Below are 11,428 nucleotides of genomic sequence, written 5' to 3'. Positions count from 1 at the left end.
CTTCTTCATCACTCCTTCTCTCCATCTCTCTCCCTCTTCCATTTCTCTCCCTCTCCCTCCCTTTTCTCTCCCTCTCTCCTCCTCCCCCTCCCCCATCTCTATGGCTCATCCTGCACATCTCTTCCATGCGTGCATCTCACTGGCAGCTGGCTCTTTCCCACTCTCTAGTCCATGTCCCCCCGTCCTCCCCCCACCCCAAGCTCCCACATGCTCCGAAGACAAGGGAATGAGCTGTTTCAGAGCTGAATGGAACAGAAAACTGGACTCTTGACTCTGAATATGTTTCCGTGGAGCAGCCTCTGCTGAAAGCCAGTCACACTGGGCTCAGATGTGGGCAGGCAGCTCCAGGACAAGCTGTAGCCGGATTGTGAAACATGCTGCCTTTGCCCTGCATTTGTCCACCTTCGCTCGACACTGTCATCTCCAGTCCAAAATGCCTTTCAACAACCTTTCTCTTCAGCCATATGTAGACTGACTTGGGCAAGTGAGGACCTGATCTCCTAGGAACCATCTCAACACCAAAAACTGCAGGGAAGCAGCCTAGAAAAGTGAAGTCCAAGAACCGGGTCATCCCCATACATTCTTGCCAGTGCTAGCCTTGGGGTGTTGAGCAAGCCCTGCAGAACCCAGGAGGGTGGACCTCCTGGGGACAGGGTTCAGACAAACACACATGGACCTCACCTCAGGTGGCAAGAACCCCTTCAGGCGTAGAGGGAAAATCTGCCATTGCCAAGGGCAGATTCTCTAACATCAAGAATTCAGGGTTATCAATCAAGTAGGATTGTCAGATAAAATACACAATACCCAATCAAAACTGAATTTCAGTAAACAACAAAGCATTTGTTGCACATACACACATGTACACACATGCAGACCTACCTGTCATCTCCAGTCCAACTATATATAGTATAGTCGTATATTTCAAATTTTGAAATATTTCTAGTATAATATTTCAAATTTTGCATGAGACATATTCAAAAATAATTTATTGTTTATCTGAAATTCAAGTTTTGCTGGGTGCCCTGTTTTTATTTGCTAAATCTGGCAACCCTAATCTAGAGCTACCTGACTCCACAGTCATGTTGGAAACGGAGAGGGGGTGCCATAGGGCAAAAGGGACAAGAAATTACAATCGGCTCTCCTCTTTCTTGTCCCCAAGGGTATTTCTTCACACTTCAGCTGGGCCCCACCTGTCCCAAATTCTCCATCTTGACCTCTCTTACAACCATCCCACCTGATTCCTCAGCTGCTCCTAGTTCCTGTGGCCCAGATGTAGACCAATGCTTTTGCCCCTTAATTTGGCTGAATTGAAGTTGAATTTTTCAAAACAAGTTTTCTTAGAAAAGTAAAGGAGCATACAAATATTTGAATTCATAAAAAAAAGAAAAGTATAGTAGTTGTCACACATAAGATCAAATATCAAAGTCCTGAGATCAGATAAGTCTAGACATGGTCTGGTCGTTCTTTTCCTTCAACAGTTCTTGGATCCATTGACTTGTGGTATGATTTTCAACCTGGCTGGCCCTTCAGTGAAGCCAGCAGAACATTCTGGAACAGAGGCTCTTGTTGGCTGCATATTAGAATCACCTAGGAAGCTTTTTGCAGCCTCTCCCAGACCAATTAAATCAGAATTTCTTAAAATAGGGCTCAAGTATCTGGATATTTAAAAGCTCCCCAGGTGATTCTAATATGTAGCCAGGGTTGAGGACCCATGAACATCAGAACCACCTGAGAACCAATAAAAAAAACTACTGATGCTTGCATCCCACCCTCAGAAATTCTGACTTAATTGGTATAAGGGGCGGCCTGGGCACTGGGATTTTTAAAAGCTCCCTAGGTGATTTTAATATGCAGCAAAGTTTGAGAACCACAGCTCCACATACTTTAATAGACTTCAGATCTCCCAGGGACCTTGCTAAAATGCAGATGCTGACTCAGTAGGTCTAGGGTGTGACCTGAGATTTCTGCATGTCTAACAAGTCCCAGGTGACACCAACGCTGCTGGTCCCCAGGCCAGACTTTGATCAGCAAAGCCCTAGATCGATGATCTTCAAGCCTGGATGTACCTTGGAGTCATCTGGGGCACCGTAACAACTACCTCAGCTTGGGTCCCTGCCCCCGAGATTCTGAGGTAATTGCTGTGAGGTGGGACCTGGACACTGGGATTGTAAAAGGCTCCCAGGTGATTCTGATGTACAGCCAAGGCTGGGAACCTTGGATGCGGCCCAACGTCGAGACGTCATTTTACAAGTAGTCCCGTGACCCCCCAGAGGGGAATACCATTCTCCACAGGCTGTTCTGACTCACCTCTCGTCCCTGCCCCAGCTGGCAGAAGATCCTTTCTTCCCTTGCCTCAGAAGGCCATGCCCTCTAGTAAAAATTCCCTTTCTCCCACTTCGGCCTGAATAAAGCCTCCAATTCCCAGCTCTGTTGCAAAAGAGAAGTGATTGACACAGTACCTTGAAGCCAATGACTGGTCAGAACCCACCCACCTGCCTTGCTCGGCCACAACTGTTCCCTTTGCTCAGGGGGTCTTCTAGAACGATGCCTCTGCCGGAGGAACCCCGGGCCGCTGAAGAGCATGCTTCTCAGCCTTCTAGTAACACACGAAGAAGAGAAACTCTGCTGTGACCGGACGCCATCAATCACAGGTGCTGAGTGGTTTTCAGTACGTGGTAGCTCTCAAGCCAGGTTAACACACAGCCTCTCCCCTGTCCTGCCTCATCCTTTTGAAGTGAAGCTGTGGTGACTTGTGGGAATAGAAGTGGCCCTCGGAGAACCAAAGGACAATGTGGACTTGAGAAAATTATTACTCCCTTTTTGGTGTGACTTCCACGAAATTATTCATGAATCACTTTTGTTTTCCTAGGGGGATGACCATAAATACCATCTGTAATGCATCTTCATTAGGAGCTTTCATCCTCTGACAGGGTCTGTGTCTTCTGCTGGGAGTTGGATGCTGCTGAGAGAGATGCGAGTCCACGACTTGGGGCTCCGGCATTTGTGTAAAATATGAACTCTAATGTGTAGAATTTGCAGGTCGCCGAAGTGTCACAGTCTACTGAAATGGGTCTGGAATCAATAAGGTACACATCAAACTCAATTGTGTTTAATTTTCATTGCTACCTAGAGGAAAGCCCAGCATAGCCCTACACGAATGAAATTAAACATGAAAGCCCGTCTGAAGTGTAGGAGCAATACTTAAAATGACCTGTAAATAGGGTAAAACATGGCAGCCCAGCCCATCACAACATTACCATTCATTTTTCTTTCCATAGTGGAGGTGACGGCCGCCATGAGAAAATCAGAAGAGACACGAGCACATTGCAGATCTAAAAGAGAACAAAGTGTTTTCAGTTACACACCAGCAGGACTTCCTTCTTTGCACACCCCTGGAGTCTCTTCCAAGTGGAAAATCACACTCTGTCCAGCGGAGAGCAAAGAAGGAAAGCAAGTAAAACCAGGCCCTCCTGAACGCGGCTGCCTCCCGGCCCCAAGCTGCCCCAGCTTAGTTCCTTGGCCAGTGAGATAATGGAAGTTTCAGCCCTCCCAGCTGACATGGGTGGGGGGCAGACACCCACACTGGGCACTTCCAGCTGACACTGACCTTTCAGTCATGGAAACATCCCCCAGACCGACGCTAATCGGGGGCACATCTGGCGTTTGGACTGCGTCCAGATGGGGTTGTGTTAGTCGAGTCAGCATGATAACCCGCTGGGGAGGCAGGGGAGGGGGGAGCGTAGCCCTGCTGAGAGCAATCAACATCTTTGGCTGTGTATGTAAGACATGGTCATGCTGCGGCCCGGTGAGTCATAGAACAGAGACCACCTCCTCCCTGTCCACCCACATTCCCTACCCCCACAAGCAGAGGAGACAACTGGAGAGAACCCCAAGAGCCGAAGCAACCTCTCCAGGCTTCCACCACTGGCCAGCGGAAGTCTAAAACCCCACAGTCCTGACTCCCACTATCATACACTTCCCATATTTCTACACTCTCTCAAAGTATAGTGTAGCACACATTATCTCAAGATAATATGCAGGCCAAGGTGATGAAAAGTATCCAGCTGTTTTTCCTCTGCTGACTTCCTGTGACTTGCAAAAGTCTAGGACAATTTTCCAAAGTAGTGACAAATCCCCTTGGTCTCCATCCCCTGTGCCCATCCTGCCACCCCAATTCTTCCACTTAGCTTCTTTTTTGGATTTAGAAGGAGAGGCTGCCCTTCCTGACTCATTCCTGGACTTTTGCCAGAAATGAACACAATACTTTCTCTCTCATCCCCAGGACAAGGGACTGCAATGGTGAATAAGACCTCATGGTATTGAAAGTTCAGCCCTACAGGTCAGGAATGACCAAAGATATTGCCCAGCTCTCAGCGTCTGCCTTACAGAGCCTGACACCTGTTGCAGCTATGAACAGCCCTGCTAAAGAGGTAATTAAGCAAACCAAAGCCAGGATAAAAGGGATTATGTCCCCACCCACCCACTCAGAAGGCTGTCTCCAGCTGTCAGAAGTTCTTTCCATGGCCCCTGGAGTACAATCTCTACTCATAGGCACCATGTTTCAAGCCTACCCCGGTGACCTTTTTTCTGTATAAATCTCCAGGCACAGATAATTATGGAAATCAGGAATCTCATCCACCTGCTCAAATCACAAAGAGATTAACAGGATTTTCCAGTATAAAAACTGCAGAGATCTGTTTATCCTTCTCTCTTTATTTGTTATAAATGCTTAAAGACAGAGAAATAACTCACGTAAAAACAAGACCCACATCAATGATCAGCTTCCCAAAGTAAATTTCAGCTTATCCAGTAACTAATCAGCTTGTAGAACTCCCGAGCACAGTCTCTTCCTTCTACATCCTGCCTCCATACAAGGGCAGCTCTTATCCACAATCCAGTCAGCTTTGTCCTCTTCTGGAATAATCAGAAAGGAAAATTTTCCTCACTCCAATTGGAGATATGTCATATCCCCCCACACACACACACCTGAAGATCACCTCCCCATTCTCAGACCCTTCATTTCTTTAAGATTTTATTTATTTATTTATTTATTTAGGAGCACAAGTGAGTGAGAGAGAAAAGTAGCAGGGGTAGGGGCAGAGGTAGAGGGAGAAGCAGACCCCTTGCTAAGCAGGGAGCCCAACTCCACTCTGGGTTCCATCCTAGGACTCCGGGATCATGACCTGAGCCAAAGGCAGACACTTAACTGACTGAGCCACTTTGGTGCCCCTCAGACCCCTAATTTCTGTGGTCCTGAGAAATAGGCTTTATCCACAGGGCATTGAGACAAAAAAAATGACCCTCCTCCCCCTTTATGGGATAGCTTCTGAGTTTCTCCCTCCTCAGGAGGCTTTTGGAAGACTATGCAAGCTTTCCAGGTCTCTGAGAATGAGCTCACAGACACCGTCACTCTTCCTAAACCCATGCCAGCCCTTTTCTCTTCACCAATGATTTGGTACAAAGCCATTTCATGTTCCATGCCAAACCAGTAATTCACAACACTCATCAAAATCTGCCTCCATCAACTGACTCAGCAATCCTGCTTTCCAAACGTAGCCAACCTCCCTAACACCCTGACATCCTAGCCTTCAGCTTCACTATTTACATCACATGAGAGCTTTGGGCTTAGAAAGCCCAGTTCCCTTTGGATAAAGTATGCAGATGATTCATCCTCTCATCCTGAGCCTTGATATCCATGCCAAAAAGCTTCTGAGATTGGGCTCAGAGAGGACAAAGTGGGGGAGTCCTGTTGCTATGGAAACCAGTGTGCCAGTTTCCAAAGGAGAAAGACTAGCTGTTCTTGGGGCATGGCTTGGCCAGGCTGTCCTGTATAAATTGAGGAAGCTTCTAGCCCAGAGGGACTGTGGACACAGCCTGGGACCACCATGGAGCCTCAGGCCACACTCACACTTGCCTGTCCCTTCCTTTCCATCTCACCTCCTCTCATGAACCGAGGGATCCGACCCACCACCAACATCCTGTCCGGCCTCCTGGGCAGTTTCTTCAGCACAGCTCCCCAGCCAAGTATAAGGTCTACTCTGTCTGTAGACAAAAAGGGTTTTGACTCAATTCTGTGTTTCAGGGAGTGAGTTAAATTCCATTAATGGAGGTGGGGGTGGGGAGGAGTGAGAAGGATGACAAACAACAACTTGTCTTAACTTCTTACATTTCTCCTCAGTGCCTCAGGAAGGTTCACAACAAAATCATCAGTGATAGGGAGGGCGACCTCCCAGCTGGACCATTCCTCAGCCCTGAGAGGACACTCCACAATGACAAGCTGACAGGACTTGGAGACTGATTCACAGGCTAGGAGGAGCATGGAGTGGGGGTTTCAGAGAGGAAGGTTCAAGGTCCCAGAGACAGAATATACAGGAGGGAGATTGATGGATTGATGTAAGGGTCATCACATGCCCAACATGCAAGGAAAGTGGGCAGAAAGAGACAACCTCCATCAGGTAAGATGTGTAACAGGCGTAATAAGCTCCAAAAATGGAAGCTTCAATTGCTGGAAGGTCCTAGGGGCCAAGATAATAAAACTAAAAACACTTTAAGCTCTCTCTCTGTAAGGCACCTGGGTGGCTCAGTTAGTTAAGCGTCTGCCTTTGGCTCAAGTCATGACCCCAGGGTCCTGGGGTTGAGCCCAAGAGTCAGGCTCCCTACTCAATGGAGAGTCTAACCTCTCCCTTTCCTCCTGCTCATGCACCCTTTCTTTCAAATAAGTGAGTAAAATCTTTATTTTTTTTTAGTAAAATCTTTTTTTAAAAGATTGCTCACTATGTACCAGGCACTCTATGTTATATATACTGTTACATTTATTATTTTGTATAATTTTCATAGCAACTCTGAGAATGAAACTATCACATGCCCATTTTACAGAAGTCAAACTGAGACTTAAAGAAGCTAGCTAAGGTTACAGAGCTAGTAAGTGAAGGGACTAAGATTCAAACCAAGCCCTATCTGACAAGAGTGCACACTCTTGACCACTACACTAGAGCAACAGGTCCTAGAAATGGCAACCATGTCTATTTACGAATTACAGACTAGTGTGTGAATGGTGCTAGAAGGACTTTTAAGATCCCAGAAGACAGTTGTTGGCTTCATTCTGATCAGGATATTAGTCATCCCCTCCATGCAGCACTATTTTCAGGCAAGGTGTGTTTATAATATTCTATGGCCAGACAGCCCAGTGTATACCAGAGCCTTGCCAACACTCCTTCCAACAAAAATACAACAGAACATGGTAGGCTGAGCAGAGGCTCCTGAACAGAAGCCCTAGATGTTTCATCTGTCAAGCAGAATACCAATCTTTGATTTCTCTACCTTCTAGAGGTCCCCCAGGGGACACAGTAGGCCCTTGAGATACTGGGGGGTAGGGGAGATACAAAGCCAAAAAGGAATGAACAAGCTCCACCCACCTCATTCTTGCTCAGGAATTTCCTCTACCTTCCCATAGACTTCCTTCCCTAAATTACCCACCAGAATTAGGCGAAAGGCCTCAGGAGCCAGTCGAGGGACAGGATCCCGGGCAAGGGTCAGAATTTCTCTTTCAGTTGAATGTTTTCTGATTACTCTTGCCTGGTCTAGTCAAGCTGAATCCATCACTCTCGCTGGGTGGTGGGTGAGGAGAGATACAGCCTTAGAAGTAGATCTAGGATGTTTAAAACCACAGTACAGGAAGAAAGGCATGATAAGCTAAACCAAAGGAGGAGACACAGTTGCACAAAGGTAGGGGATCTAAAGAGCCCCCTAGGTACCAGAAGGACCAACATAGTAAGAATTTTAAGAGGTGATAAAGGTAACTTGCTGTCAAAGGAGGCAGATACAGCTAAAGAAACAAGTGAAATTAATTCCTTTCTCAAGCCATCATAAAGGTGAATGGCTACCAGATGGTCAGACAAAAATACCTGTCCACAAGCTGCTAGAGAAAAAAAATAAATGCAAGAAGAAATCAGATCCTCCACTGAGCAGGTGAGCAGGAAATTAAAATATCTGTACACTGACCGCAATGCAAGACCACACACAGTCACACGGAGGCTGTTAGATAGTGTGAGCATGAGCAAGCATCTGTCCTCTGTTTGCCAGCTCACACCCAGAGAGAGTCACAAACCTCACAGCACAAGAGAAAAATCTTCAGAGAAAACCCAGCCACTCCAAGAGGGATGAAGATGGCACAGCAGAGGCCAGGCCACTGAAGGGAAAGTAGCATACCTCACAGACTGTGTCCCTAGACCCCGTAACAACATCTTTTCCTGAGCACTTCCTATGTACCAGACACTGTGTCCCTGGCAGCTTCGGAAATGACCCTCGCTGATTCTTGCCTCCTGTGGAACCTTTCCTTCTATGTGTGCCCTGGACCTGGTGACTTGCTTCTAACTAATAGAATACAGCAAAAAGTGATAGGATGTCACATATCAAAAAAATCTCCCTGAACTGGTGCTTCACAGACTCTACTACTCCGACTGTCAGTGACTTAATGCCCCTCCTCTCCTTCAATCATCCTGTGTTCTTGTTGCTACATTCTTTCTAGAAGATACACACACACACACACACACACACACACACACACCCAAAGGCTCCAGAAGCTGGAGGGAGCTCAGCCTCCTCCTGCCATTGTTCAGCTCTTTCCCAATCAATCTCTTGCCAACCACAAATTAGCATTACACAGGCATTTACAGTGAAGCCCCCAGGGGCAGCTAGAAGCTGCTAATCCTTAAGAAGGGGCACTGGTACAATAGCAGGAGGCCCAAAGCCTCACCCCTACCCATGGGGTGCTCCTTTGCAGCACTTCCAGCTCTTTTGTGAGCTGTCCAAGTCAACCACAGATGGTGAAGTTACGGGGGCCTTGAACAAACAGGAGACAGTTGGAGTCCGGGGAGCATCGTGCAGCGTGACACACATTCCTGAGACTCCATCCCCAGCAGAAGAGTACCTTGGAATGGATTCCCTCTCAGAGCTTCCAGCTTGGGATTCACTCTTCCATTTTCCATTTTTACTGGTTAACATTAATGAATGGCTCCAGGTGGGACCAACCCAGAGCATGAAATGTCCTGGAGTCAGCCGTAGTTAGACCTGCTCTCCCCTCTGGGCAACTTGGATTTTAAAAGCCCAGGGGCTTTGTTTTCTTTTCTTTTTCTTAAGAATTGATTGGCCTTGTGAAGTATAATTGAACTTCCGGATCCCAAAAGAAGGCAGCCCTGGCTGGGTTCCCAGGATCCCAAGTGCTGCCTTTTTTGGGGCCCTCAGGGGCCATAGCAAATGCTGCCATTCCTCTAGCAGTCCCAAAGGCTGGCTCTAGAATCTGCCCCTGACAGCTCCCTGCCCTTATCCCACAGCTGGGTCTGGATTTAAGGGGAGCTTGCAAGAGGGGAAGCCTCTTATCACAAACATTTCCTGCCTATTCGCTCCCTGACCCTGCATACCACAGTCCTTCCTGTCTGGTTGGGCTACCAGTGGTGGCCACAGCAACCTACTCACAAAAGACCTGCAACACAGGGTCCCCAGACCTGTCTCCAGTCCAGATTCTTCTCCATCCACACCTGTCTCCCTTCTCTGGGGAGCTCATAGTTTCTTACAGGCCACCCAAAAGGGCTCAGTCACTGAAAAAATGGAAGGAAGTCAGGTAGAACCAGAAACCAAGAGGACAAAGGCAGATAAGGATTTTTAGTTCAATGGAAAGTGTGACTCAGCTGGAGCTCTACTCACCTGCTCTAGGCTGCTGTCTGTCTCTGACAAGGAGAGAAACAGAGAGAGAGGCAGGCTCCTGTGAACGTCCACAGGCCTGTCTGTGCCGTCCTCATCCCTACATTGACTGCACATGCATGTACATGTGACATTGAGGCCCTGTGGACTATGGCAGGTTTAGATGCTGAAGGATTCAGAGCCGAGGGCCAGTGGGTCAAGGACTAGCCCAGCCCAGATGTGTTCAGCAGGGGCGGAGTTCCTAGGTCCCTCTCCTCTCCCAACACCTGGGTCACCCCTCCCCGTGGCCTTCACTCTGCCTCCTGCCCCCAGCTTGCTGTGTGGTCTGAGCCCTCTGCCATGAGAAGAGGGAGGGAGGGAGGGATGGGCCAGCGTGTTTACAGTCAAGCATAACAACCTTTATTTTAAATAAATAAAAGTTTTAGCCAGTTTTCACTTCCCTCTCCTTCCAAAACGTTTTCTCCCTCCTCTTCTTCCTCCTCCTCCTCTTTCTCATCATGCCTGAGCCTTTATCTGTGAGGCCACCCAGGGAGGGGCTGTGGGAGTGAGGAGAGCAGAGGCCAGGCTGACTCTGGTGCTTAGAGTCCTCTCAGGTCATGTGACAACCCCCTCTCGAATGCCCACGGAGCCCCCGGGGTTCTTGCGAATTCAGGGATGTCCAGGCCTGAGGAATAGAGACTAAACAGGAAACCTGGAGCCCATCACCAGCATGTGTCCATCTGTTTCTCCCTAGTCATTGTTGCCCACCCCATCCCCCACTCCACTATGAAATTGCCATCCATCTGTCTTCCACTTTGGCCTGTCATCTCTGTCTCCTTCGTTGGACCCTCATCCATCTGTACCTTCCCACAGGACAACTGTCTCTCAGTGTCTCCTTTGGGTTGCCATAAATCTGTTTTCCCCACGAGATGTTCCATCTGTCCATCACCCTACTGGCCTGTCATTCCATCCGATACCCTTGATCATCCTTTTTTGTCCATCTGTCTCCCCTCATTGGATATATTTTGCCCATCTGTCTCCCTGGATGGGCCAGGGATGGTAGGTCTCTGAGATATGGGAACCATCGGGATTCTACTCTGATTTCATTCTAGCAACAATAACAGTAGCAACCATTAATCAAGCGTCTACTATGTGCCATATAGTCCGTGTATATTATCTCCTTTAACCCTCCCACAGCCCCATAAGGATGTGTTTATTTCCCTGTTGTACCAGTAAGGAAGCTGAGGCTCAGGAGAGTTCAACGTCTTGCCCAAGATCACACAGATCCTAGGGACAGACACAGGGTCCAGAGCAGCGCTGCCCATGCTGAGTGGGGATGAGGACACAGTCTCTTTACTCCCTCCCCCCACCCCAGATGTAAGACTCCCCCTCCCCTGGCCTCTGCACATTTAATTTACACTTTGCTGCTGGATGTTTTCAGACTGGTGAAGTTTCCTCCCTGCCCTGGCTTTGTACAAAAAAAGTGAAGGGAAAAAAGCAGCCAGATGTGAGAGTGATTCGGAGGTCTTTGGGGCTGGGGGGTGGGGGTGGAGAGTGATGTTAAATAAACATCCAATGATATTCTTTCTGCAAAATGATCCATTTTCATGGCACCCAGGAGTTCGTCCAGGGGTCTCTGGGTCACCGGGGAAAAGCGTTTCGTGTGTTTTGGCTCCATATTCTTCCATTGGCCACAAAGAGCTAATTCTTCCAATTAATGAAATCAGCACTGCTGATGGAGATGTACTGA

At 48.0% G+C, this 11,428-nt stretch overlaps 1 long non-coding RNA gene across 2 annotated transcripts; it reads right to left on the bottom strand.

Annotated features, from left to right (window-relative positions):
- Positions 1–969: 969 nt before the first annotated feature.
- Positions 970–11,003, bottom strand: LOC140601459 (uncharacterized). Of its 2 annotated transcripts, none has more exons than XR_012004447.1 (4): positions 9,703–11,003; positions 4,753–4,914; positions 3,258–3,332; positions 970–3,072 (listed from the first exon to the last, which is right to left on the bottom strand). It is a non-coding gene; the product is annotated as an uncharacterized lncRNA (long non-coding RNA). The 2 variants fall into 2 exon arrangements; XR_012004448.1 differs by lacking the exon at positions 9,703–11,003 and adding an exon at positions 5,938–6,607.
- Between the last annotated feature and the right edge of the window lie 425 nt (positions 11,004–11,428).

The sequence above is a fragment of the Canis lupus genome, chromosome 12 (assembly GCF_048164855.1).
Source record: "Canis lupus baileyi chromosome 12, mCanLup2.hap1, whole genome shotgun sequence".
Taxonomy (NCBI): domain Eukaryota; kingdom Metazoa; phylum Chordata; class Mammalia; order Carnivora; family Canidae; genus Canis; species Canis lupus.
The sequence above is the reverse complement of the archived record's forward strand: the minus strand, read 5'-3'. Positions and strand labels throughout refer to the sequence as shown.